This window comes from Engystomops pustulosus, chromosome 8, assembly GCF_040894005.1.
Source record: "Engystomops pustulosus chromosome 8, aEngPut4.maternal, whole genome shotgun sequence".
Taxonomy (NCBI): domain Eukaryota; kingdom Metazoa; phylum Chordata; class Amphibia; order Anura; family Leptodactylidae; genus Engystomops; species Engystomops pustulosus.
The window spans coordinates 62058054-62085887 of record NC_092418.1 but is presented as its reverse complement, the minus strand read 5'-3'; the positions used below and the strand labels follow the sequence as shown (position 1 = coordinate 62085887).

The 27834-nt window shown below is 39.3% G+C and overlaps 1 protein-coding gene across 16 annotated transcripts in view; it reads left to right on the top strand.

Annotated features, from left to right (window-relative positions):
• Window positions 1-27834, top strand: part of GULP1 (GULP PTB domain containing engulfment adaptor 1) — a 657395-nt gene that overhangs the window by 34690 nt on the left and 594871 nt on the right. For 12 of the 16 annotated variants that reach the window (XM_072120987.1, XM_072120984.1, XM_072120979.1 and 9 more), the window contains exon 1: window positions 8976-9157. The exons of 3 other annotated variants lie outside the window; for them this stretch is intronic. The gene's annotated coding sequence lies outside the window, so the exon portion shown is untranslated. Of the gene's footprint in view, window positions 1-8975; window positions 9158-27834 lie in introns of those variants that run through there. One more of the 16 variants, XM_072120977.1, reaches the window with a different exon arrangement.

Below are 27834 nucleotides of genomic sequence, written 5' to 3'. Positions count from 1 at the left end.
ATGTCAAACATTTCTGTCAAATTTGGCTTCTAAAAGGCAAACATCCCCCTTTCCTTTTACTATGCGCCCATACAACATTTTATATACACATGTGGGGTACTCCTATACTCGAGAGAAATAGGTTTACACATTTTGGGGGGTTATTACATTTTTTATATCCCTTGGGGCTATAAAAAATTGGGGGTAAAATGACCTTTATAGGAAAATTTTTACCTTTTTCCTATTTAAGTCCTAATGAAATCAAACACCTTTACGGACAAATACACATATTACACCTTGCTAAATTCTCTAAGGGGTGTGCTTTCCAAAATGGTTACACTTGTTGGGGTTCCCCTCTGTCTTGGTACCACTAGGGCTCTCTAAATGCATCCTGACACATGTAAAGGATGATTGTCAAATCTGGCTTCTAAAAGGCCCAAGCCCCTCTCTCCCTTCTGAGCTTCAATGCGTACCCATACAACACTTTATATGCAAAAGTGTGCAGTTCTGTGCTTAGAAGAAATAGTTTTACACATTTATGGGGGTTGTTTCATCTTTAATCCCTTGTGGCTTAAATAAATTTGGGGTAAAAGTGACTTTTTTTAGAACATTTTCACCTTTTTTCCCTTTTGGGGCTTAATTGAATCAAACACCTGTTGGGGCAAATACACAATTTACACCTTGCTAAACTCTCCAAGGGGTGTACTTTCCAAAATGGTGTCTCTTGTTGGCGCTTTCCTCTGTTTTGGTACCATTATGGCTTTCCAAATGCATCCTGTCACATGAAAACTTTTTCAGCCATATTTGCCCTCCAAAAACGAAACAATGCTCTTCCCATTCCAAGTGCCCACCTGTACAGCGGGGTACAGTGACAAAATGGGTATTGGCATGCTCAGGAGGAATTGCCCTAAACATTGTAAAATGCATTTTCCTTTTTAACCCATTGTGAAGGTGCAAATTTTACTGTTCAATAAATTTATAGTAAGATAAAATTACATTTCTGTAATTTCACTTTCATTTATCTTTCACCCTCATGAAACGCTCATAGGGTTAACAAAATTCCCAAAGGTTGTTTTGAATATTTTGAGGGTTTAGTTTCTAAAATGGTGTCTTTTGTGGGGGTTTTATGTGGGCCTTATAAAGTCACTTCTAACTAAATTGACCCTCCAAAAGTAGGTTTTGATGATTTTCGTGAAAATATAAGCCTCCTAACATCCTAAAAAAAGGAAGAGATTTTTGAAAAATGATGCGAAGTTAACCGGTTAAGGACCGGGCCCTTTCCTGTTTTTTCATGTCCATTTTTCACTCCCCACCTTCAAAAATCTATAACTTTTTTATTTTTACACGTAAAGAGCTGTGTGACGGCTTGTTTTCTGCGTAAAAAAATTGCACTTCATAATGATGGTATTAAATATTCCATGCCATGTACTCGGAAGCGGGAAAAAAATTCCAAATGCAATGAAAATGGTGAAAAAATGCATTTGCGCCATTTTCTTGTGGGCTTGGATATTACGTCTTTCACTGAGCGCCCCAAATGACATGTCTACTTTATTCTTTGGGTCGATACGATTAAGGCGATACCAAATTTGTATAGGTTTTATAATGTTTTCATACATTTACAAAAATTAAAACCTCCTGTACAAAAATAATTTTTTTGATTTTGCCAACTTCTGGCGCTAATAACTTTTTTATACTTTGGTGTACGGAGCTGTGCGTGGTGTCATTTTTTGCGAAATTTGATAATATTTTCAATGATATAATTTTTAGGACTGTACGACCTTTTGATCACTTTTTATAGATTTTTTTAGATTTTTCAAAATGGCAAAAAAGTGCCATTTTCGACTTTGGGCGCTATTTTCCGTTACGGGGTTAAACGCATTGAAAAACCGTTATCATATTTTGATAGATCGGGCATTTTCGGACGCGTCGATACCTGATGTGTTTATGATTTTTACTGTTTATTTATATTTATGTCAGTTCTAGGGAAAGGGGGGTGATTTGAAATTTTAGGTTTTTTTATTATAATTTTTTTTTTTTAAACTTTTTTTTATTTTTATTTATACTATTTTTCAGACTCCCTAGGGTACTTTAACTCTAGGTTGTCTGATCGATCCTATCATATACTGCCATACTACAGTATGGCAGTATATGGGGATTTTCTTCCTCATTCATTACAATGTGCTATCAGCACATTGTAATGAAGGGGTTAAAACGAAATAGCCTCGGGTCTTCGGAAGACCCGAGGCTACCATGGAGACGGATCGCCGCCCCCCGATGACGTCACGGGGAGCGGCAATCCCAGGTAAGATGGCTGCGCCCATGCGCCGCTATCTGTTCGAGGCTGCCGGCAGCTTTGCCGGCAGCCCACGCTGTAAAAACACCTAGCACCGATCGCGGGTGTTACCGGTAAGCCTTTGCTGCAATATGCAGCAAAGACTTACCGGCTATGGAGAGGGCTCAGACCGTGAGCCCTCTCCATGCAGCGCGACCACCGCCGTGAATACACGGAGGGCGGTCGCGAACCGGTTAAAGCAGACATATGGAAAATGTTAGTTATCAAGTTATTTTAGTGATATGACCAACTTTCCAAAAAGTAGAAAATTTTGAATTTGGAGATTTGTCAGATTTTTAAAAATGGGCCGTGTCAGGAAGGTGAAAAGTGGCTTCATCGTTAAGGGGTTAATGTTCCATGCCGTAATTCCAAGATGTTTATTTTCTCGTGGGCTTGGATTTAATGAATTTCACTGTGCACCCAAAATGACATGTTTCCTTTATGCTTTGGGTAGGTACAGTCACAGGAATACCAAATTTATATAAGTTTTCTAATGTTTTCATACATTTACAAAAATTAAAACCTCCTGTAAAAAAAAAAAAAATAATAATTTTTTTTTACTTCTGGCACTAATAACTTTTTTATGACTTGATCTATAAAACTGGAAGTGAGCATAAGAATGTACCTATTATTTCACTTAACCCCTTAAGGACGCAGCCATTTTACAGCTTAACCGGTTAAGGATCGGGCCCTTTCCTGTTTTTTCATTTCCATTTTTCACTCCCCACCTTCAAAAATCTATAACTTTTTTATTTTTACACGTAAAAAGCTATGTGATGGCTCGTTTTTTGCGTAACAAATTCCACTTCATAGTGATCGCATTGAATATTCCATGCCATGTACTGGGAAGCGGGAAAAAAATTCCAAATGCAGTGAAAATGGTGAAAAAACGCATTTGTGTGGTATTCTTGTGGGCTTGGATATTACGGCTTTCACTTCACGCCACAAATGACGCATCTAATTTATTTTTTGGGTCAGTACGATTAAAGGGATACCAAATTTGTATAAATTTTATAATGTTTTCATACATTTACAAAAAATAAACCTCATGAACAAAATTTTTTTTTTTATTTTGCCGTGTTCTTGTGCTTATAACTTTTCCATACTTCGTTGTATGGAGTTGAGGGTGGTGTCATCTTTTGCGACTTTTGATGTTGTTTTCAATTATATTATTTTTAGGACTGTACGACCTTTTGATCACTTTTTATAGAATTTTTAATTTTTTTTTTAAATGGCAAAAAAGTGCCAGTTTTGACTTTGGACGCGATTTTCCGTTACGGGGTTAAATGCAGTGAAAAACCGTTATCATATTTTCATAGAACGGGCATTTTCGGACGCGGCAATACCAAATGTGTTTATGATTTTTACTGTTTATTTATATTTATATCAGTTCTAGGGAAAGTGGGGTGATTTGAATTTTTAGGTTTTTTTATTATAATTTTTTTTTTAACTTTTTTTTTATATTTATTTTTACTATTTTTCAGACTCCCTAGGGTACTTTAACCCTAGGTTTTCTGATCGATCCTACCATATACTGCCATACTACAGTATGGCAGTATATGTGGATTTTACTCCTCATACATTACAATGTGCTGATAGCACATTGTAATGAAGTGGTTAACCCGAAGTAGCTTCGGGTCTTCGTGAGACCCGATGCTACCATGGAGACGGATCGCCGCTCCCCGATGACGTCACGGGGAGCGGCTATCCAGCTTTGCTGGCGGCGATCAGCAAGATAACACCCGCGGGTGTTACCGGTAAGCCTTTGCTGCAATATGCAGCAGAGACTTACCGGCTATGGAGAGGGCTCGGCCCGCGAGCCCTCTCCATGCATCGGAACGCGACCGGCGCCGTGAATACACAGCGGGCGGTCGCGAACCGGTTAAGGCTCAGTCCCATTTTTGGGATTCTGACCTGCGTCTCTTTATGTGGTTATAACTTTTGAACACTTTTACTTATCAAAGCGATTCTGAGATTGTTTTTTCCCCACATGTTGTACTTCATGTTAGTCGTAAATTTTGGCTGATAAGTTTTGCGTTTATTTACAAAAAAAGGAAAAAAATTATGAATTTTTTTAGAAAAATTTGCCATTTTCGAAATTCAAAATCACCGCGTTTTCAGGCAGATCGATTTACCACCTAAATAAATTGCCGAATAACATTTCCCATTTGTCTACTTTACATTTTCATAATTTTTTAAATGTTTGGATAATTTATTTTGACGTCAGGCGGCCTACAAATCGAATAGCGATTTTCTGTATTTTCAGAATTGACTATTTTGGGGATAAATACTGTTTGAAATAAAATTTTACATATTTAGCATCAAAAACCCCCTATATAACCAACCCATTTTCAAATCTGCACCCCACAAACTATCAGAAACAGCATTTACAAAGATTGTTAACCCCTTGAGATCTTAATAATAATTGAATCAAAATGGCGGTGAAATTTAGAATGGTCAAATTTTGTCGGTTATACGTTCATTTAGCCCTAAAATTTACACATTTCCAAAAGATAAAAAGAGAAAACCCACCATAAAATTTGTTCTACAATTTCTCCAGAGTGCAGCGACCCCCCACATGTGGACATTACTTGTGTTGTGGGGGCACAGCGAGGCGCAGAAGGGAAGGAGCACCCTGCAGCTGCCAGGATTTTAGTATAAAATTTTCGCTTTTCCGTTATTTGGGCCATGTGACGGCATTTTTTTTTGTGCGATGAGATGCTTTTTCCAGTGTTACCATTTTGGGGTTGGTATCACCTATTGTTGAAAATTTAGGAACTTTTTTGAGGTCATGAGTAGAAAAGCATCAATACTGTACTGGATTTTTTACTTTTTTTTTTTCTTGTTCACCGTATATCCTAATAATCCTGTTATTTTTATTCTATGGGTCGATACAATTACGGGGATACCAGACATGAATATTTTTTCTTATGTTTTACTAAATTTGCCAAATAAAACCCTAATGTGGGGAAAAATCTATCATTTTTGCATCGTCGTCTTCCAAGTGGCATAACATTGTTACGTTTTTGGCTACAGAGCTGGTTGATGGCTTGTTTTTTGCGGGACATGTTGTTCTTTGCAACAGTATCATTCTGGAGTACATATGTTTTGTTGATCACTTTTTATTGCATTTTTAGTGGGATATAATAGGTAAAAATCATAATTTTGGGCGGGTTTTTAACGTTTTTTTTTTTTTACGGCGTTCATCATATGGGTTCAATAGTTATTTAGTTTTATTCTATGGATTGTTACGGACGCGGTGATACTATATATGTTGGGTTTGTGTTATGATTTAGACTTTTTTGAGCGTTATATGTCTCTTTATATGTTTTGGGGCTTATGGGCATTTTTAGTGATTTATAAAGTTATTTTTTATTGAAAAACATTTTTTTTTACATTTTTTACTTGATCCACCTTGGGATATGAACAAGCAATCATCTGATTGCTTGTTCATTATAATACTCTGCAATACTCATGTATTGCAGGGTATTAGCAGTGCCAGCCTATGCAGATGCATAGGCTGACAATTTGCCTTTAAGATGACGTCACAGACGCCATCTTAAAGGCACCACCTTCAGGCTTCTCTGGGGTCCCGATCGGACCCCAGAGGTGCCAAAACAGCAATCAGCCGATCGTGGGGTAAAGACCCCCGGAAGGCATGTTAAATGCCGCGGTCGCATTGACCGTGGCATTTAACGGGTTAAACGCCCGCGATCGGAGCCCACTCCGATTACCGTTGAAATCCCGCGGCTAACAATGCCGGTTCGGCTGCTATGCAGCGCTGAATCGGCATCTTCTCTGCGCAGTAGCTGTACTGCGCTGAGCGCTATTCGCGGGACTCAGCGCAGTACAGCTACGGCGCAGAGCGCTAAGGCGTTAAATACTTAAATATACTTAAAAAATATACTTAAAAAGTGCTGTAGAGTAGTATCGCGAGGGGGTTTATCTATTGGCAATCAAATTTCACCTTCATTTTTTCAGCAGGAAAAAAGAAACAATAAAACTTGGCTGGATATATTGTATATACTTGAGTATAAGCCGATACGAATATAAGCCTGGATGCCTAATTTTACCACAAACTGGGAAAACCTATTGATTTGAGTATAAGCCTAGGGTGGGAAATGCATTGGTGCCAGCTGATGCTCCCAAGTATAGCCAGCCAGCCTGCCCATGCCTCACAGTATATAGCCAGGGCATTCCTTCACCAAAAAACCTCTAGTATATAGCCAGCCCTTACCCCGCAGTATATAGCCAGCCACCTGTCCCCAGTATATAACCGGCCAGCCCCCTGCCCCCAAGAAACAGCAAGCCAGCCCCTTACTATATAGCCATCCAGCCAGTCCCCGGTACATAGCCAGCACTTGCCCCCGTATATAGCCAGCCAGCACTTGCCCCTGTATATAGCCAGTCAGCACTTGCCCCTGTATATAGCCAGCCAGCACTTGCCCCCCGTATATAGCCAGCCAGCACTTGCCCCCCGTATATAGCCAGCCAGCACTTGCCCCCCGTATATAGCCAGCCAGCACTTGCCCCCCCGTATATAGCCAGCCAGCACTTGCCCCCCGTATATAGCCAGCCAGCACTTGCCCCCCGTATATATAGCCAGCCAGCACTTGCCCCCCTGTATATAGCCAGCCAGCACTTGCCCCCCGTATATAGCCAGCCAGCACTTGCCCCCCGTATATAGCCAGCCAGCACTTGCCCCCCGTATATAGCCAGCCAGCACTTGCCCCCCGTATATAGCCAGCCAGCACTTGCCCCCCGTATATAGCCAGCCAGCACTTGCCCCCCGTATATAGCCAGCCAGCACTTGCCCCCATATACAGCCCTTCTCCAGCCTTCGTATACAGCCTGCCTCTGCCCCCGGTAGGACTTAAAAAAATAAAGTTAAAACTCACTTTGTGGTGCCCACAGCTGGTGTCTTCTTCTTCTGTCGGCAGATGGAGACGTCGACACCATAGTTGGCACAGACTATGACGTTGGAGTCTCCCGCTGCCGACGGAAGAAGAATAGACCTGCGGGGGGCATCAGAAAGGTGAGTTTTGACTTTAATTTTTTTCTTGACTCGAGTATAAGCGGAGTTTGAGTTTTTCAGCACATTTTTTGAAACCCACAAGATTGTAATATTTCTGGTGCATCAAAACACTTCATATTGGTACATCAAACAAATGTCACATACCTGAAAGCATTTCCTTGGAGCAGGTTTAATTTTTTAAGAGAGGTGGTTTTAAAATTAGGAAATTATTAGAAAGGAAGGCATTTTGGATGTTTCTTTTGGATACATGCTATCCCAGAGGCTTAAACAAGAAAAATTAAACTATGTTCCACTATTAATGTGTTGCTTTAATGTTATTCATTTAGCGATCTGAAATATACAATAATAAAACAAAATACTAGAAAACCAACACACAAACTTAAATATATATGTTTTTTTTACTTAACCCTTTCACGACGTAATAGCACATCACGGGTTGGCTGCAGGTGAATGGAGAGGGCTCACGGACTGAGCCCTCTCCATAGCCGTTAAGTCTTTGCTGCATATAGCAGCAAAGACTTACCGGTAACACCTGCACAGATGATGTCACTGGGGAGTGACGATCCTCGGCAAGACAGCGACTTCAAAAAGATGGCATTCCCTTTGACGTCATCGGCAGTAGTATGACAGTATGACAGTATATGGTAGGATCAATCAGACAACCTAAGGTTAAAGTACCCTAGGGAGTCTGAAAAATAGTAAAAAGTTAAAAAAAAAATTATAATAAAAAAACCTAAAAATTCTAATCACCCCCCTTTTCCCTAGAACTGATATAAATAAACAGTAAAAATCACTAACACATTAACTATCGCCGTGTCCGAAAATGCCCATTCTACCAAAATATAATAAAGGTTTTTCACTGCATTTAACCCTGTAACGGAAAATGGCACTTTTTTGCCATTTTGAAAAATATAAAAAAATCAATAAAAAGTGTTCAAAAGGTCGTACAGTCCTGAATATGGTAGCATTGAAAACTTCATCAGAATTCGCAAAAAATGATACCACCCACAGCTCTGTACACTGAAGTATGAAAAATGTATTAGCGCTAGAAGTGGCAAAATTAAAAAAAAAAATTCTACATGAGTTTTTCATTTTTGTAAATGCATGAAAACATTATAAAACCTATACAAGTTTGTCATCCCCGTGATCTCACCGACCCAAAAAATAAAGTAGACCTGTCATTTGGGGTGCACAGTTGAAGCCGTTAAATCCAAGCCCACAAGAAAACGTTGCAAATGCATTTTTTCCCCATTTTCACTGCATTTTTTATTTTTTTCCCGCTTCCAAGTACACGGCATGAAATAATAAATACCATGTCTATGAAGTGCAATTTGTTACACAGAAAACAAGCTATCACACAGCTCTGTACGTGTAAAAATAAAAAAAGTTATAGATTTTTGATTGTGGGGAGTGAAAAATGAAAATGAAAAAACAAAAAAAGGCGAGGTCCAGAAAGGGTTAATTATGTTGACATACTTTCCCATTCCGAATTAGCCCTACTAATGATATAATTTACATTTAGCTGTGCCCTAGTAGTCATATGAACTTCCTGATTTGAATATAGTTTAAGGTCATGTGACTTGTGATCACGTGTCAAGTCTCTAGCCATGCTCTTGCAATCATGTGATTTTCCTGACCCGGAAGTAGTCATGCAGTCAGGTGTACTTCCTGACCTTGAAGTAATGGAGCGATCAACCATGTGTTTAAGTGATTTACCATGGTGTAGGCTTATCAGTGGCCATTGCACCTAGTCAGGAAGTAAGTCCCATATGCTGTAATCATCATGTTCGCCCTGCTAGATTTATGATTAGGTAAGCTGTTTTATTTACACATGTGTGTTGGTTATATCATTTATTTAAAGGTGTATTATTGTTTGTATGATGTAACTAGTATTAGCTATGATGAAAGACACCGGAGGGTGTAAGAAATGTGTTGTTTAGTTGTAACCCACTTGATGTTCTTCATGCAATATGAAAAAGACCCGTAACTTTTTGAGCAAGAGAACAGAATCTTTTTGTTAATTTGGCATTGTCATTTTTGTTTAGCTTGGCAATGACAAATTTTAAAATAATGTCACGGGATGTTTCTTCTCACACTTGTATGGGTAGATATTTTCCCAATGGTCCCTTTATCAGTTACAGGGGAAATGACCACCTATCACTGGGGATTCTGATCAGAGCTGCACTGAGTCTAATTAGACCAAGCAGCTCTGTTTAACCCCTTTAGACCCCAGCGATCACGTGACCGTCGAGTCTATAGAGCAGGTGGCCATGCCGGTTCCGCTCCTCTATGCATCGCGCTAATTCAGCGCAATGCTGTGAGGAGCAGAGAAGGGAGATGCGGAGGCCGGGTCCTGCTCCTGTGGTTAAAGGACACCTGTCATCAGGTCTCTGTCACTATTTATGTCACCTCTACCTGTTGGAGCAGATCACAAGGATCCCATTCCAGCCTTTATCTAATTATTTCATACATTAATCATTCTAAAATAATATTTGTATTTATTATGCAAATGCGGCTGGTCACATGGTCTGAGGCAGTGATGTTACCCCTGTTCCCCCTCCCCTCTCCTCCTCCTGCTCATGTCTGTGTGTAATGTATAGTAAACATTGCTACTGTATGTGCTTTATCTGCTGACATGCTCTCCCTCCTAAAGGTAGACTTGGACGTCAGATACACAAGTACCTGACATGTTCTGCTATAACATGGCTTCCTGGACCTGTTGTATCTTTCACACACACAGGCTGCAGGTGGCGTGGCCACCAGCAAGCACATGGAGGAGCCATTACACCATTATACCTCACATCATCATACAGACTGTCAGTCAAGCGCTGGGGGTGTGGCTGTGCCTTTCACTCATGAATAAACTGGACTACTTGAAAATGATAATGACTTATTGGACATCTCACATGTCATTTGCATACAGCTTTAGGACATCATTGCTTATGTTTACAGGCATGTAAAATGGCAATGAAGGGATAGACAAAGCTTTCTAATGGCAGTTTATGAAAATATATTTAGTTTAGGGGTTTAATTTGCCTGATGGTTTCTCTTTAAAGTCAGCGGGTGAGCCGAGAGGAGTTAAAGGGGTATTTCTATGAAAGAAAGTTCTACAATTATAACTCCCTAGTAATGTTTACACAATAAAGATCATTTGTAATCCCCTTACTTTACAATTTTACTCAGGTGCTAAAATCAGCAGTAAAACTCACTTAGTGGGCACGGACTCTCTAAACATTATATTAGCATCTGCTACATAAAAAAGAGATGGGAGATATTGATATCTATGAAATGGATATAACACACAATGACATTCTGTAGCTTGTAGAATAAGTCTGTGCAGGCTGCTTGGAAACCGGAATTCTATACACCCGGACTAATAGACAGGTTGGAATTATATCTGTGAAATGCTGTATTCTTGTTAATAGCAAAAAATTACAGTAAATTAGAATTGTTTTATTTTTTGATATTCTGAGTATATTTAAGAATCTTGTTTTCATGGAAATACAGTTAAAAAAAAGTTTTTTACCCAGGTGAACCCTGTAACAGAAAATTGCACCAAAATGTTGGAATTTATTGACATTTCACTACATAGAAAAAAAATCATTAAAAAGTAACCAAAAGGCATACAGTCCCTATAATGGTAGAAATGAAAAGGTCAGTCTATTCTATAAAAAAAACATAGCTTACACTTGTCTATACACCAAAGTATTATAAAGGTATTGGCATCTGAATATGGCAAAAGTTATATATTATTGTCATACAAATGTTTTTCATTTTTAAAAATAGTTTAGGATTTTTGAAGGTTGAAAATGCGAAATATGGAAAATTCCATCGACAGTAAGGGATGACTTTTTTTAATTTTTAAAATTTTCTTTAATTTGCCCTCTTCTTGCGCTAATAACTTTTTCACACCCCAGTGTACCCCGTACAGCTTTTTACGTGCTTTTGAAGGTGGGGAGTAGAAAATGGAAACGTAAAAACAAAAAGCGTCCTCCGCCTTAAGGTGGGTTTGGTGACCTGGGCATTTTTAACAAATTTTTGCATTTAGGTTTTTTTTATTTTGTGACAAAGTGGAGGAGTAGAATTAAGTCAGAGACTTCCTGTATATATATATATATATATATATTTTTAATTTGCTTTTCAAATTAAATAAAAATGATCATTATGAATTTCCTAGTATGTGATGGTCTTTTAGATGTATAAAATCTATAATCTGAGGCCATTGGGGCCAATTTGGCAAGTGTAGCAGACAGAGATTGTGCTAAATTTTTTTAGAGTAATCATACTCCTCTTACCATTTTTAAGGAGGATTTTTTTTTTATATACTTCCTCTTCTTTTTGGGAAGCCATAAGTGGCTATAGTTCTAGATACCGTGTCATGCAGAGGAATTCCCTAGGAGAGCTTGCTCTTAACTTGGTTTGCTCGAACTTGCTGATCTGACTTTTCCTGCTAGTGTAGAATCTCTGTCATGCTTATCAGGCCTCATACACACGTCCGCATGGTGGCAGGCGTGAGCTAGCCACAAAAAATGGCAGCTCTAATCAGGAATACATTTAAAGAATATGCATTGCTAACATTCAATGCCAATTAAATGATGAATTTCAAGGAATGTAACAAAAATCTAGAAATAATTCTATGTCCCGCCAGGAGCATAAAAATATCTGAAGTAAATACCAAGCAAAACTAAACCTGAGGACCCATACACTTCGCTGTAAGCTAGGCAGGAATAGGACCTGTCCTGTCTTATGTGGCACATCCCCCCGTACATATGGATCCTATGTAACTGTTGCATATCCTTGATCAAATCATATTTATATTGATAAAATTGGCATATGCAGCAGTTATGTTACCAATTAGACACCTTTGGCAAAAAGCTCATGACCTGTGATGGTGAACCTTTAAAAGTATCCCAAATAAAGGCAAAAACTCACTAATTTATCTCAAAGTACTGACACATTTAATGACAGGCTTATTGCCCCTGCTCTCACACATTTCAGTTGCATAGGTTTCTTGGAAGGCAAATTTGTATTAAAATTTTAGCTTCCCTCCTGGATCCCATAGAACAAAAATCACAGGGCAGGAGCTTCAATGATGATCACTCCTTGTCCACACCTCAAGTTCCTCATACAGTCCCAGGAAGTTTTGTTTTAAAATATCGCTGAACAAAACACATCTAGGACTGCAGGATGGCACCCATGCCTTAGTTTGCTAGCACTGCCCTAGATAATTCTTGTGGTCAGATTCAGATTGCATGTGAATGTATTCAGTCTGTGTAAACCATCTATGATCCACAGGATCTAGAAGAACATGGGATGATGATGATAATAGTAATCTTTATATAGAACAATCATATTCAATAGCAATTTACAAATCATAGGGAACATAAACAGATAAAAGAAGATGGAGTGACACAAGAGGTATATGGTATAATGGTCCAGTCTTTCTTCATAGGGTTAATGTTTTTTAAAAAATATGGACGTACAGGCAGTCCCCGGGTTACGTACAAGATAGGGTCTGTAGGTTTGTTCTTAAGTTGAATTTGTATGTAAGTCGAAACTGTATATTTTATAATTGTAACCCCAGTCAAAAATTTTTTTGGTCTCTGTGACAATTGGATTTTAAAAATGTTGGGTTGTCATAAGAACCAGGAATAACAATAAAGCTTCATTACAGACGCCTGTGATAACTGTTACAGCTGTTTACTGTAGCCGAAGGCTAAAGTACAGTAAATTACCAGAGGTCTGTTTGTAACTAGAGGTCGTCTGTAAGTCGGGTGTTCTTAAGTAGGGGACCGCCTGTATACATTATGCTGATCAATATCTCCCTGTAAAAGTGGACCTCCTTGCAAAACATATAGCTTAAAAACATTCTATTGACTAAGCTCATAAGCTCTATATAACATTTAGTGTTTTTGAACACATCACAATGGTGTATGGCAAGCATTGCTTTTATGCAGAAAATTTACATATTTTTTTTTATCCTTTGTACAGATGAGAGGTGGGAGTATGGGTTTGAATTTTATTTAGATTTGGATGCAATCTTAACAAAGAGCCCTATTAACAACAGATCTCTAGTTTCCCAATATGTATTCCCTATCCATAAGCTTTTTGTAAGCTTTCTGGAGGATTCCATATAACTTTAGTTGCTATTGTTAGCAGTTCAAGTCTGAAGCATTTGAGTGTCTGAAGCATTTCTGAATCTAAAACATTGAATGCACATGTAACCACTGAGCCAATCCCTGGCTTAGCACAGTGGTTCTCAACCTGTGGGTCGCGACCCCGGTGGGGGTCGAACGACCAAAACACAGGGGTCGCCTAAAGCCATCAGAGCCACGATTTTATTGCATTTTTTTGCACGAATACAATATTCTTGTACATGGTTTGGGGTCACCGCAACATGAGGAACTGTATTGTAGGGTCACAGCATTAGAAAGGTTGAGAACCACTGCCTTAGCAGGTCGCACATTGTTTAGTCAGACATGGTTGGGGAGTCTGGAGATTCCTATTATCCTTTATTACATTTTGGTTTTATCTTTGTACACACAAGAAAAGATAATTAACAAATACAATTTATATTCATCTTGATTATGTGGGTTGTTTAGTTTGCCTCTCATTCAATAACCTGACCATGTGTTAAATCAGACAATCCCAGTGCCTACAGCTCTGACTTTTATTTTCTATATCTCTGGGTGTTTCTAAATCCATCCAATTTCCTCTTATGTAATATTGTCAATATCTGCCATTTCATTTGATACAGTGCAGCCAGAGCTGTCATACACATCCTTATTAACCACAGAGTGCACTGCTAAAATATTGGTTCTTCTAACCTTATTATACAAAACTTACATGTATTAAAAAACTTGAATAAATCTGTTACAGAATTCCCCTTCACAAGGTTATACTTGTTTCACATACATAAATCCTTAATTCAAGGATACACAGTTGTAATCCTAGGTGTCGGTACAAATGCTGATAAGGCAAATGGTTCTAGTAAATGGCATCCATTTTATCTGGTTTTATCTAATTTATCTTGATATTATAAATGCGCAGTCAGTTTTTTTCACACTTTCTTGATTTCCTGTATTTGAGTAATTTTCTTCCTCTTTGAGAGGAATGCATCCAGTACTGTTTTGCTAATGTCCCGTGGCTTTAGCTACTTAAGGAAATATTTATAAAGACTAGTGTTCAATATGTTAGTTTTAAAAAGTCACAATTTCTCTTTGAAAAAAAACAACACTCATTGTTGTTCATTTGTGAGTTTTGTGTAAATTTATAAAGTTGTAAAATATTTCAGATTCGGATGCCATATTTATGGCATCTACCCTATACCTCCTTCCTGAACCACAGTATACTACTACATCCTGCTCCCCCCTGGTGGTAGGGGTGAAGAGAGCTCACAGGCTGAACTCTCTATAAACAGTGGTTGTTGGCTGTATAACACAGCTCACACCTGCCTGTAACTGCTGCAGATGCTGGCACTGATCATGGCAGCAAACTTGTTACCCTTACAGAGCTTCCGGTGGGTACAGCCATATTGGATCGGTTGCCAAGCCAATTTACAGTCTTATACTGTACGTAGACTTGTAGGCCTGCCATGGGTAGTGATCTATACTACAATGCTGACTGCAGGAGGTCTGAAAATTTACCTAGAACTGTTATAGATATAAATAAACAGCAAAAGTCATAAACATGTTAGGTATTGCCAGGTCCCAAAATGCCCAATCTATCAACATATGATAACAGTTATTCCTGGCGGTTAACCCCGTATCGGAAAATAGTGCCCAAAGTTGAAAATGCCTCTTTTTGGTCATTTTGAAAAATAAAAAAAGGGCGAACAGTGTTTAAAAGCACTGAAAACATCATCAAAAGTTGCAAAAATTTACACCATCCACAGCTTTGTTCACCGAAATATGAAAGTTAATAGTGCCAGAAGATGGCAAAATGAAGAATTTAATATTTTTGTTCCATCCATGTTGAAATATTTTTTTTTATTTTTAAAATATGTGACTTATTTACACCATAAAACTGCAACTTACAGGATGCATTTTATCATAAATCTCTAACTAAATATCCAACTAGGGTTATAAGAGGCACACTGAATGGGAGTTCATGTCTTACAGATTAACCCCATTACACTAAGAAACGCTAAGGTACTGTTTCTAGTTGCATAATATATTATGGGGGGGAAAAAAAACTTGCTGCATTTTTCAATGTATTTTTTCCACATTTTTTTTTTGTACAAAAACATTGTGACCCAATGTTTACTAAAACCTTGAAAAAGTCCCCCATGCATTTTATACTTTAGTGTCTTCCTGTCCCTTACACAGGACACCTGTTAATTTATTGTGAATCTTCTTTTCTTCCGTATTTTTCTGGTATTGTAGTGGCAATGCTACACAGTGTACATCCTGAAGTGGGTTTATACAGTGAAGTTTCAATATTTGCAGATGATACTAAGCTGTGTAAAGTAATAAATACCGAGGTTGATAGTTTAGCATTACAGAGGGATTTGTGGAAGCTTGAGGTGTGGACAGAAAAATGGTTGATGAGGTTAAATGTATATAAATGTAAAGTTATGCACTTGGGCCGTGGAAACAAAAAGTATAATTATGTTCTAAACGGTCAATTACTTAGTAAAACTGAAGCTGAAAAGGACTTGGGGGTATTGGTGGATGGTAAACTTAATTTTAGTGACCAGAGCCAGGCGGCTGCTGCTAAAGCAAATAAAATTATGGAATGTATCAAGAGAGGAATAGATTCTCATGATAAAGACATAGTTTTGCCCTTATACAAATCCCTGGTCAGACCACACATGGAATATTGTGTACAGTGTTGGGCACCAGTGTATAAAAAGGACATAGTTGAACTGGAACGGGTGTAGAGGAGAGCAACCAAGATTATTAGGGGAATAGGGGGGCTAGTATACATTGACAGATTACACCTAGGCAGTTTATACCTAGGCCTGTGACCAGGACAAGGGGGGATCCTCTACACCTAGAGGAGAGGTGATTCTACCATCAACAAAGGCAAAGTTTCTTTACTGTAAGAGCAGTGACACTATGGAACTCTCTGCCACAGGAGGCTGTTATGACGGACTCTATGTACATGTTGGACTTACAGCTTTTATCGGCCATATATACTATACTATACAATGATTATGAAGGCCGCTTCCTCAGAACCCCCGCCTTTGGCTCCTGTAAGTTGTTTCGGGGGTCTGGGAATGTTATAGTGGGGGTTAGGTCCCTACTGCCAAACTAAATACTATACATATATGTATCGAAAAAAAAAAGTTGATTTCCTTCTCTGTTGGACAGGAGCCTAAAGAGGAGGAGAAGCAAAGTATAGATCTGCCTCTAAAAGATACAAAGAAGAAAAAGGTTGCTTCCCATAGATACAATATGTGCTTCAACAGATTATCAATGGAGCAAAAACTATTGATAATCTGCTTAGAGAGGGAAAGTCCTCCTTTATAGACAAAATGTTAACCTTTATTAAAGGGAAAGTGCAATGCTCTCTAGCATTCTCCTTAGTCAGCCTTGTGTCCCAGGAACCTTTACAGAAAAGGCAGAGGCTAGAATCTATGTTAGAGTCGGAGGCAGAATCAGAGGAAGGATCTATTAACCCCTTAAGGACGCAGGTTTTTTTTTCGCTCATTTCTCACTCTCCACCTTCAAAAATCCATAACTTTTTCATTTTAACGTGTACAGAGCTGTGTGAGGGCTTATTTTGTGCGTAACAAATTTTACTTTCCCGTAATGTTTATTTTAACATGCCGTGTACTGGGAAGCTGGAAAAAAATTCCAAATGTGGAAAAATTGAAAAAAAAAACGCATGTGTGTCATGTACCTGTGGGCTCAGTTTTTACAACATTGACTGTGCACCCCAAATAACACATCTGCTTTATTCTCTGGTTCGGTACGATTGCGGTGATCCCAAATTTATACAGGTTTTATTGCGTTTTAATACGTTTTCAAAAATTAAACGAATGTGTACAAAAAAGAAAAAATAATTAGCATCTTCTGTGCTAATAACTTTTTCATACTTTGGTGTACAGAGCTGTGTGATTTGTTTTTTGCATAATGAGACGACATTTTCATTGCTACCATTTTGAGGTCTGTGCGACATTTTGATCACTTTTTATTCCATTTTTTTTTTAATATGATGTAAAATGGTGTAAAATCGCATTTCGAACATTTGGGTGCCATTTCCTGTCTCGGAGGTCACTGCCGTTTTTATATTTTAATCATGCATTTTGGGACACGGCGATGCCTAATGTGTTTGTGATTTTTACTGTTTATTATGTTTTATATCAGTTCTAGGGAAAGGGGGTGATTTGAATTTTTAATATTTTAATTTTTATAATTTTCTTTTTTCACTATCTTAGACCCTCAAGGGTACATTAACCCTAGATGGTCAGATCGTTCCTACCATATACAGGCAGTCCCCAGGTTACATACAATATAAGGTCTGTAGGTTTGTTCTTAAGTTTAATTTGTATGTAAGTCAGAACTGTATATTTTATCATTGTAGTCCCAGCCAGAACTTTTTTTGGTCTGTGACAATTGGATTTTAAAAATGTTGTGTTGTCATAACAATCAGGATTAACAATAAAGCTTCATTGTAGACACCTTTTGATAACTGTTACAGCTGATTATTGTAGCCCAGGACCAAAGTACAATAAATTACCAACATCCAGAGGTCCGTTTGTAACTAGTGGTCGTATGTAAGTCGAGTGTTCTGAAGTAGGGGACCGCCTGTACTGCAATACTACTGTATTGCAGTATATGGCGTTTTTGCATGTGACTCGTTACAACGAGCCACTGCAGAAACCATTCAGCCTCGGCTTTCACAAAGACCCAAGGCTGTCATGGCAACTGATCACCACCCCCCTGTTGATGTTCGGGGGAGCGACAATGGGAAGAAGGATGGCAGCGCCCACTCGCCGGCGTCTTTTAAATCCCAGCGGCATCAGAAGTGTTAATGGCCGCCTTCGGTGCAAACACCCACCATGGTTATAAGAGGTGGGGGTTTGCTGCAATAACCCCCACCCAGCCCGTGAGCCCTCTTTCATACATCTTCTGCGCTGTAGAGCTATGGCGCAGAGTGTTAAAGGGTTAAAGATTCACTAGATCTTCACCCAACTCCATCTACTTCAGCAGTAAATAGGGAATCTAGATATTTGTCTCAGAAGACCTAGATCAACTATTTAAAGCAGTCAGAGATATCCTTGGAAGATGTGGAAGACGCCAAGTCCATAGAGGATTAACTTTTTGGAATTCTTAAAACAAAGAAAAAAAACATGTTTTTCCCATTAACAACACCATAACAGAGCTATTTTTGGTACAGTGGATAGAACCAGAAAATGTAAAAACTGTTTGAAGTGGAAAAAAAAAACGTGGAGTTCATTTCCAAAAGTACACATCCAAATTACCAAGATGGCTCAAAAAACCGATCTTCCATTTGAGAATGCAATTCAACTTGAGGATCCTTTAGATAAGAAAGCAGACAGCCTTCTAAAGAAGACATGGGAGTCAGCCATTTGGAACCTAAAGTCAAACATTGCCACAACCTCAGTAGCCCACAATCTATTTTTCTGGTTGTCAGAACTAAAAAAATCACAAGATGAAACACCAAGGGTCGTACTTCTGGGTACCATTCATATGCTCAAATCTGTTTCTGCCTTCATTGCTGGTGTCTTGGCAGAGGGAGTAAGGTTCAGAAGGTGCCTTATCAAATTTAACCAGAAGAACACTCTGGTTAAGGCATTGAGCAGGAACTTTAGGCTTAAATCTAAACTCTGTGATCTCCCTTTTCAAGGTAAATATCTGTTTGTGCCAAAAGCCATCCTAGAAAAGGGAGCTGATAGAAAAAAGGCTTTCCAAAAGGAAAGCCAACGCAAAGAAACAGTCCAGAAGTTTCCGTATAGAAGGAAAGAAAAACAGGGAAAAAAGGAGCTTCCTCCTCAGCTCTAGCAACGCGGGCCCATCTTTAAAGAAATGATGCCAGAGTGGGAGGAAGACTGCTGATGTTTAACCAAAGATGGACAAGAATTATGTCAAATCCTTGGATTCTAACATTATTGGAGGACTATTACAGGTTGAAGTTACCATCCCTTCCTTCCAAAAATTACATTCTTACCAGACAACCATCAGTGGAGCTTACGCTCCAACTGTGACAGGAAGTAAAGAAATTATTAACTATTAATCTAGAAGATCTCCTAATAACACATAAGGAACAGGAGTTAATCCTGCACAGGAACCTCACCATTGTCACTCTCCAACAACGGGGTTGTATCATAAATTCGGCCAAATCGAAACTAATACCCAGCAGGACAACTATATTTCTGGGTGTCTGCCTCAACTCAATCATTAAAAACTCCTTTCTTCCAGTAGAAAAAATTATCGAGTTGATTCATCAAATAAAAGAAATTTAAAAAAGAAACAACTGCTCCATAAGGAAAGCGATGAAGATCTTAGGTCCGTTAACATCCTATATCCAGTCGGTTCAGTGGAGTCGGAGACACTCTTGAGCACTAGAAGTATAGATACTGACTTCCTGGGACAAAGACCCGAACATTTCGATCTATGAGTAAATATTCCTGAGAATAATTCAAAATTAAGGATTGGGGGGGGGCATGTCCGGCAGCGCATGGAGCAAGTAACACACTTGCTGAGCTCCCCCTAACAGGGCTTTGGGTATTATGGGTTTGTGCAGGGACCCAGAAAGCGCAACATACTCTCCAGGAGAATCGGCACCCCATCGATCACCCAGATTGACCTCCATCCTCCGGAGCCATGGGGAAAGCAAAAAAAGAATTGGACCGACAAAACTGATGGAATTCTTAACCACCACACAATCCCAAGATGGCGGTCGTGGCACACGTGCTGGAACTGCGCCCTCTCAACCGGTACTCTCACGCCTCGTCGTGTCACTCTTCAGCGGAATACTGCCCCGCTCTCAGCAACCCAGCTCTATTGCACTCGTTTATCCCCCCAGAGGCCATATCGCCAGCTAGCAGCCCCAGGTGGCATTACAAACAGCCACTCTGGTGCATGCTTTGCAACAAGGGATAGTTAATCCCACAGCCACATTTTCCCCTCAGGGAGGCCCTTTATCAGTTTTTCAAAAGGAGTGTAGTGAACTCTGCAAGCGCACAGCACATGTCGAGGCAAAAATGGCAGAATTTACAGGGGCACATAATGAGCTGGTGGATGCAAACCATGCGTTAAAGGAGGATGTGAGAGACTTGTGCCTGAAAATGGATATAGAAGATCGTTCCAGGAGGAACAACATGAAATTCAGCGGTATATTAGAATCGATACAACAAGAGACGCTGTAAGAATTCCTAACAGATTTCTTTGTGGCCTTATTACCTGGCTCGCCCCATTCAGATTTACAAATTCACAGAATACCTCTTCTTAAAGCAAAATCCCTAACGCAATCGGTGCCTAGGGATGTTATCACTAGGCTACTTTTTAAAAAAAAATTTTGAAGAAAAATTTATGAAAAAAGCAAAAAATCTTAAATAATTACCTGAAAGATTTAAGGATCTCTCCCTATTTACAGATTTGTCAGCTGTCACTCTGGGCAGGATGAGCGAGTTTCAAGAGGTGGCAAAAATTCTGTGGGCACGTAACATCCCTTTATAAGTAGGGATTCCCCATTAAACTTATAATACAGAAAGATGGAAGGAGTGTAATAGCGTCCTCCCCGATGACACTTCAAGAGCTGCTAAAAGAATGGTAGTTGACTCCGGAGGGAGAACCTTCTGCATCAGGAACAACAGCCCGTCTGGAAGAAGAGCTCCGTGTGCAGGGAGCACATTCAGGGATAATTTTTGGGAGATGTTGACAGGAAAATGAAATGCCATCATGAGTCGTCTGAATGCAAAAAGATAATTTTTTTTCTTCTCTCATTTAGGTGAGAATATATGGGGAAACGGGTCCTGTACGTTGTTGCTAGATTTAAATGTGTCTGGGAAAACCCGTTTTGTGCCCTCATTGAACCCCTAACAGGGGTTTGGGTATTATTCATTTTGTGTCATATGTCAATGAATTGTTCCTTTTGTTCCAGGTTTTTTTTTACCTTGTTTTTTGCAGGTATGAGAACTCAAGATAAACTTGGTTGTAAAATATGGGTATATATCCAGTTTTTATACAGCATTATGTACATAAGCATGTAATTACCCAGTCAATATCGTACAAAAATAACATCAGTAAATGTTAAATGGTTAAACAGCCCGTATAAAAGGTCGATAATGTGAAAAGAGGCACACTAGAATCCAAAGCGGATATACTTTTTGGTATCCGAGTCGGCAACAGCAGGAATATCAATAACCAAATCACAATCCAAATAGACTAGTCAATAAACAGGCAAGAATTCAGAAACCAGAAGTCAGAGATACAAGAGAGCTAGAAACACAGCAAGATAGCAGTTTGACCAGCAAGGAGTGAAAGCAACACTGGACACTTATAGGGAACTCAGCCCAGCCACAGGTGGAAGGAGCAACAATTACAGATCCACAGTATTAACTCTTGCAAGACAGACTCAGTGAGGGGAGTGGCAGACATCAGGTCAGACAGCATAGGACCTGGTTCACACTGCAGAATGATGATAAACTCAGTGTCTCCTAATCCTACCAGCACGGTTAGAGGAGACAGCAGGCGCAGACGTGACAATATATGAATACCAAAAAGTAGTATACAAGATCTAGGTAGTCAATAACTGTCAAAAGACAATAATGCTATATGACTATGAAATCAATTTCAACTTTATTATGACAAATCGACACTCCAAAAAATATATTAAAAACATGATAAAACCACAAGAACAACAACACAAAGGGTGGTGGTCACAAATGCAATGCAATACATTCCACAATGGGATATCAAATACAGGCATACAAGGGTAAGGAAAAGATGTAATCAAATGCCCAAACCAGGGCGTAATATACCCTTCAAGTGCCTACCAATATAGTTTTAGGTCACCAGACCAGCACCCCGACGCACGTTTCACCGTCGCTTACTCAAGGGGGTGTGCTGTGGTTAGGTTCCGGTGTGGTATTTATGCTGGTAAAAGCGGTATGCCCACATTTGGGTTTATCCAATCATAATTTAACTCACCCAGATTGTAAAATGGCCTGGTGTGTGTGTCGGTGCACACCCCCGGCTCACGCATCCACATCCGGTCGCGGGACCCGAAGTACCGGAAGACGACAGCGCGCGTGACCGCGCGTCATCGTGAACCGGAAGTCCGGACCCGCTGCCAGGATGCGCACGCGCACCGGAGGGGCGCGCTCCACCCGGCCATCTTGGGTGCTGGAACCAATGTGGGCAGTGCTCGTACCTAGGATGAAGTGCACATAGTATGGTAAGTAGTATGTGATATAATTGCTTTGATCTATACAGCATGTGGGCCATTACCTGAGTTCTTTATCTAATCACAAACGTCAATACAGACAAATATATAATGAATAGATGAAATGACAAATAAAGTTCAAATGCATAAGGATTTTGACATCATTACAACAATTCATATAGGTACAGACTATAAATATCATAAACTAAAGTGTCAAGTGCAGATTATTATAATATAAACATGATTAATGTCATGACATAAAGTGACAAGTGCTAATTCATGTAATGTGAACATACTTCATATCCATAATATTTCATATAAAACCATAACATTATTGGAATAATGATTATATAAAAGTGATATGTTGATAAAGTGCATGTAGTGAAAAAGAAATAAAATTAAATTAAAAAATTGTTAAAACGTGTATAATAACCACAAAAAAATCAAAACCATTATTGGGTCATACATATGTGAAGTGACTGACACTACTATGACAACAAAATCATGTCCTGAAAATCGACTGTAGTGAATGAGATAATGAGTGAAAAATAAAAGTGAATAATTTGTTGTTAAAATAGTGAAGGGTGGATGGTAGTGTGTGTAGTGTGTATAAGCAATGTAAGCTGCCCTGTGACCTAAAAAACTGCATGAATTGTGAAAAATTTATATCGTGTGAATAAATGTCTATAGAAAAAAGTGTGTGATCTAAAAGTGAGAGGATCACTATAGCCTGACTGTATATATAACTGGATGAAGCGGTGCTGAAAGTTATATAATGGGTATAGGACATCATAATAATGATGCCTCACTAGTGTAAAACCAATATATTAATTGGAAATAACATACGAATAGTTGTAAAGTGCATTTAGGCCTGTTGGCGAACACCCCCTGAAAGAGAAGCGACGCAATACGAATGTGGTCATATGAGTCGTTCCAAATTGAGCTCCTTTCAAACCCTGCTCAGATATTCATGTCGATATCACCATTCTACCAATAGCACTCGATCCCTAGGATCAAAACACAAATACCAGTATGATTAAATCTAATACCGGAATAGACAATCAGTCCCCTAACTATCGGGAACAATATATATACCACACAAGGAACAAGAAAATGTACTGTTAAAACCAAACTACAAATTTAAAATTAATTGTACTAGCGACTCCAGGTCAAGATCACACAAAAGGGGAGAAGGACAATTTCTCATTTAGGCCCAATGGGTTTGTGGTAGCCAATTTGACTATCCATTTCAATTCAATTCTTTCAAGTTTCTTGAAAGTGTCCCCTCCGCGGGCTCCAGGAATAATTTTGTCTATGCCATACCCTCTTAATTCTTGCCATCTGCTGTTATGGCATTCAAAGAAATGTTTTGGTACAGGTTTCAATTTCGCTATTTTTTCGAGATCATTGGGTGAAAGCTTACCGTTCGGATGTCTCTAATATGCTCTTGGAAACGAATCCTCAATTCCCGTGTGGTCATCCCCACATATTTGAGTCCGCATGGGCACAGGATGATGTATACTACTCCTGTAGTGCTGCAATTTATAAAATGCACGATGTTAAATGTGCGGCCACCTCCTGAATCTGAAAATGTTTCTGTTTTTTTTGATGTGAGGGCACACAGAACAATGCCCACAAGGGACCGACCCCCAATCAGGACCTTTTGAGCCAAAAATGTAGCTATTAGATTTTTGAGGAGTGTAGTGGCTCCTTAGCAAGGTGTTTCCAGACGTGACAATATACTTAGGTTGCATCATGGGCAATTTCCACACATTTTTGTAGCATCTGCGTTAGAAAAGAAACGAGGTACTTTTATAGCAATTAAAAATATGCTTGCCTTCTCTCTTATAAAACAAACCGTTGATATACAGAGAAGATGTATAATGTTAACTTGTACCGTTAACGATATACTATATATGTTGGTATTGGTATATGCACCCAATGTCCAACAGACCAAATTCTTTAGAACTTTTTTTTTTTTTTTTTTTTCTCTAGTCAATTCTTGTGAGCAAGGCTTACCCCTCGTGGCTTACAGCTACAGTTAAAAGGGCAATTAATGAGAAAAAGAGGGCATTTAAAAAATATAAATCTGACGGGTCACCTGAGGCTTTCAATACTTACAAAAAACTTACCAAAATCTGTAAAAAGGAAATCAAATCAGCCAAAATACAAAATGAAAGACAGGTGGCTAAAGATAGCAAAACAAATCCCAAGAAATTTTTTAAGTATATCAATGCAAAAAAAAATGGGTCACAACAGGTTGGACCCCTTTATTCTGAAAATGGGGCATCGGTGACTGGAGACCAAGAGAAGGCGGAGATACTTAATAGGGTTTTTTAGCTCCGTTTATACAATAGAAGAGAGAACTTCTGACTTGGGTGGTGCCAGTGCGGGTCATGCACCCTGTAATATACTCGACTGGCTAAATGTAGACATTATCCAATCTAAGCTCAATAAAATAAATGTGTACAAAGCTCCTGGACCAGATGGGTTACACCCCAGAGTTCTTAAAGAACTCAGTTCTGTTATTGCTGTACCGCTGTCTAAAATCTTCAGGTATTCCGTAAAGTATTGGAAGGGTTAGTAAAAGACTACATACTGGAGTATGTGACATCAAATAGAATAATAAGTGATAACCAGCATAGGTTTACTAAGAATAGAAGTTGTCAAACTAACCTTATCTGCTTCTATGAAGAGGTGAGCAGGTGCCTGGATGCAGGAGCAGCTGTGGATATTGTGTTCTTGGACTTTGCAAAGGCATTTGACACTGTCCCTCATAGACGCCTGATGGGTAAAATTAGGGCTATTGGTTTGGCAGAAATAATTTGCAATTGGATTGAGAACTGGCTGAAGGATCGTATCCAGAGAGTTGTGGTCAATGATTCCTACTCGGAATGGTCACCAGTTATGAGTGGTCTACCTCAGGGTTCTGTGCTTGGCCCACTACTATTTAATATATTTATTAATGATATAGAGGTAGGAATTAATAGCACTGTGTCTATTTTTGCAGATGACACCAAACTGTGTAGTGTAATACAGTCTATGGAGGATGTTCATAGGCTGCAGGGTGACTTGGACAAATTGAATGTTTGGTCATCCACTTGGCAAATGAGGTTTAATGTGGATAAATGTAAGGTTATGCACCTGGGGGCCAATAATCCAAAGGCAAAATATGTCCTTGGGGGAGTAAATCTGGGAGAGTCCCTTGTTGAGAAGGACCTGGGGGTACTAGTAGATCATAAATTGAATAACAGCATGCAATGTCAATCAGTTGCCTCTAAAGCTAGTAGGATCATGTCATGTATCAAAAGTGGAATGGACTCTCGTGATAGGTATGTAATATTACCACTATACAAGGCACTGGTTCGGCCACACCTGGAATATGCTGTCCAGTTCTGGGCACCGGTCCATAAAAAGGATGCCCGGGAGCTGGAGAGGGTTCAACGTAGAGCCACAAAACTGATAAGGGGTATGGAGGGTCTTAGTTATGAGGAAAGATTAAAACAACTAAATTTATTTAGTCTGGAAAAGAGACGATTACGAGGGGACATGATTAATTTATATAAATATATGAATGGTCCATACAAAAAATATGGTGGTAAGTTGTTCCAGATTAAATCAAATCAAAAGACGAGGGGGCACTGTCTCCGTTTGGAGAAATCAAGGTTTAATCACCGGAAGCGACAGGGCTTTTTTTACTATGAGAACTGTCAATCTGTGGAATAGCCTGCCTCAGGCGCTGGTCACAGCAGGGACAGCGGAGAGCTTCAAGAAGGGTCTAGATGCCTTTTTACACCTAAATAACATTGATTGTTATGCTATATAGGATTTCCTTATATCCCTTCCTCATCCAATCCCTACCCTTCCTCGGTTGAACTTGATGGACAAGTGTCTTTTTTCAACCGTATAAACTATGAAGGCTCTACTCTCTTTGCGGGTGGTTTTAATATGACCATGTGGCCATCAATGGACATATCTGAAATGCTGCATACTGATAATGCCACTGATCTATTCAACTTGAATCATGAGGAATATTATCTAGATGTGCTGAAAATGCATTCTTAAACCCTGAAAAAAGTTCTGAGGGTATCACTTGAGCATATAATGCCACAGAAGAAGTCTCACTCTCACTCCACCATCTGGAAAAATGGCAGAAAGGAGGCCTGGAATGTAATGTTTAGACTATCCTCTTCTCTTTCTAAATGAACATTACATATGGAAACTAGAAGGAAAATATTGTATAGATGGTATTACACTCCTAGTAAACTTGCAAAAATATTCCCAAATTGTTCAAGTGCTTGTTGGAGGTGCCACACGGGATCTGGCGATTATGCTTCATATATTCTGGAAATGTGCTGTGATTCAGGGACTAGGGCGACTGTTTGAGAATTTATTAACAGACATCCCCCATGACATAAACTCTATTTTAACCCTTCTGGGATTGGGGTTGTCATATTAATTACCAGAAGAACAAAACATTATATTCTATGTTTTTACTACGGTCATCACGATCATATCCTCCCTGTGGAAATCCCCCAAAATACCGTCATTCACCAAACTGACTAGGCGATTGAATATGATTAGAGATGAGCGAACATACTCGTCCGAGCTTGATGCTCGTTCGAGCATTAGCGTACTCGAAACTGCTCGTTGCTCGGACGAATACTTCGCCCGCTCGAGAAAATGGCAGCTCCCGCCGTTTTGCTTTTTGGCGGCCAGAAACAGAGCCAATCACAAGCCAGGAGACTCTGCACTCCACCCAGCATGACGTGGTACCCTTACACGTCGATAGCAGTGGTTGGCTGGCCAGATCAGGTGACCCTGGGATAGACTAGCCGCTGCCCGCGCTGCTCGGATCATTCTGTGTCTGGATGCCGCTAGGGAGAGAGCTGCTGCTGGTCAGGGAAAGCGTTAGGGTGTTCTATTAGAATAGTGTTAGGCAGGAGTGATTCAACAAGAACCCAACAGCCCTTCTTAGGGCTACAATAACGTTATACTTTTTTTTTTTTTGTTTGCTTGTGGCTGGGCTTGCTGGCACTAGTAGTGCAGCTAGTACCATATTGTGAGGAATTTGCAGGGGGACTTGCTACCGTTGTGTTTAGCTCTTAGTGACACACATATCCACCTCAAA